This window comes from Sorex araneus, chromosome 8 (assembly GCF_027595985.1).
Source record: "Sorex araneus isolate mSorAra2 chromosome 8, mSorAra2.pri, whole genome shotgun sequence".
NCBI lineage: Eukaryota > Metazoa > Chordata > Mammalia > Eulipotyphla > Soricidae > Sorex > Sorex araneus.
In genome coordinates, this window is record NC_073309.1 from 48,298,631 (window position 1) to 48,300,913 (window position 2,283).

A 2,283-nucleotide genomic window follows, 5' to 3' on the forward strand; every position below is an offset into this window, starting at 1 on the left:
GTACAGTGGGTGAGGCCAGAGCCTTCCCCTGGGAACCCACAGAACACCAGCAAGTCTGTTTTGCTGTTATTGTCTGTTTCAGGTCACCAGGCAGTGCTCAGGGCTGACTCCTGGCTCTGCACCCAGGGATCACTTCTGGTGGGCTCACGGGACCCTATGGAGTGATGGGGATCAAAACTGAGTATCCACATGCCAGGCAGGCGCACTGTCCACTATGCTCTCTCTATCTGGCCTTAAATCCCATCAAATCTGGAAGGGCAAATGGTCAGGGAGCAGCAGAGCAGAGACAGACAGAGAAACAGACAGACCCACAGACAAAGCCAAAGGGGGAAAGGGACAGTGGAGGGTTAGTGCAAAAGGCCGAGAATAAGCTGGTGCAGGAGGCCTGGATTCAGTCTCAGGCATAACGTGGTCCCTTGAGCACCCCTAGGACTCACCCCCAAGCACTGAGCCCAAGCACTGAGCACTCAGCACTGCCCCTTGTGCCCAGAAACCAACAACCAAACAGTAAAGAGGAGAAATGAGGGACTCAGTCTGCACCGTGAGGAGCACCTGGGCTTGTGTTCTGGAGTCCTCCTGGGTGTTGCTTGGGGATCAGGCTGTGGGGGTTGGTGTGGAAGCCAGAGGCCCAGTGAGAGGCAACGGTGAGGTCCAGGCAGGAGGTGGGGGCTCCTTCTTGGCGGCGGGCAGAGTGTGGGCATTGAAGGGATTGGTTTGATTCTCTGTTCTGGGGTTTGCTTCTGTTTGGCTTTTGCCTCCCTCACTGGTCCTCAAGGCAGCTCCCAGCTCTGTGCTTGTGCATCGCTCTCAGTGAGTCTTGGGGACCATAAGGTGCCTTGGATTGGACCAGAGTCAGCCTCAGTCTAGACAAGAACCTTAACCCGGCTGCTACTCTCTCTCCAGCCCCTCCAGTGAGTTGGGGGCAGAGCTCTGGCATTTGCTGATGGATAGTTCATGGATCAGAGAGAAATCTCCTTTTCCTGTAAGGACACTCAGGGTCTGGGGGAGGGAGAAGCTGATTCTGGCAACGCTGTGAGCAACAGCTTTGGGGACCACATGAAAGCACCAGGGGAGAAGTTAGTTCTGAATAGGTGGCAGTAAACACAGACACAGAGACAAACACAGAAGGACAGACTTACACACAGAAATGTACACAGACACAGAGACACATACACACAGAGACACACAATAGAAATCAAGATGTCATGAGGTTTGGGTTTCCCTCCTGGGTGGGCAAGAAATTATGCTAGAAATTCAGTCTCATTTTCTCACTCTTATCTGCTTGGAACTTGTGCTACTGTTACTTGGTTCTCGCAGTTATTATTTTCTCTCCTTCCCGCCGCTGTGGCTATAACTATGGGGGCGGCTCACACGCCCAGCTCCAGTGCTCACACATGACTGTATGTGATGCTCACTGGGGCCCACCCTGGCCTACTGCCCCCAAGACCCAGTGGACCATGGGAGATGTTCCTCAGGATCAGCTGTTGTCCACCATGGGCCCTTCTGCAGAGCCACTTCTGGGCTTGAGAGAAAACGCCCCTAAAAGCCCTAGAACATTCTCCCCTGTTGGCCTTTCTTGGCATAGCTGTCCTTGAGAGTTTCAAAGGAAGGTGGTTGTTCTGGCCCCAAAGAGCATCATGTGTTTGTGTGTGGGGAATGAGCGAAGCCACTCCCAGGGTTCCAGCAAATGAGATGGTCAAAAGAGAAGAAAGGGAGGTCATTGGGACTCAGGCCCCTGCCCACTGATTCTTGTGCTCCCCCTGAAAGATTCTACAGAGGTTCAAGATCATCAAGCAGACACTTAGGAGGCAGGAAGTAGCAAGTGGTGTTCATGGGGCTCACCCACGTTATTTTGGTTTTGCCTTACATTTGCGTTCAAGTCTCCTACTTCCTAGGAAATAGAAAGTATCAAAGTCTCCCATAAGGAGTGCAGGTCCTGTTCCTTACAGAGGGCGGAGAGAACAAGATGATTGGAGTCCCAGGATTTGTGGTTAATGGTCTCTATAGTAATTAGGGGTTGAAGCATCCTCTTTGTCCTATCTGATTCTTTAAAAATTAAAATAAAACAAATAAAAATCTTTTAAAAATGTCCGGGGCCAAAGCTGCAGAGAAATGTTCTCTTTCTTTCGTCTCTGATGCATTCATGGCTCCCTCCCTCTCCATCCTGGTCCCTGGGTCTGGGGCCTGGGGCTCTGGGTCTTGTCATGTTTGTGCAGGTTCCTGGGGTGCTGTGACAAACTGTCCTGGTACCAGTGAATTTAGGTGTCAGATCCATGAAGTGGT

General features: G+C 51.6%; 1 pseudogene; it reads left to right on the forward strand.

Moving 5' to 3' along the window:
- Nucleotides 1-1,918: 1,918 nt before the first annotated feature.
- On the forward strand, nt 1,919-2,045 carry LOC129406883 (U8 small nucleolar RNA; annotated as a pseudogene).
- Nucleotides 2,046-2,283: the final 238 nt, after the last annotated feature.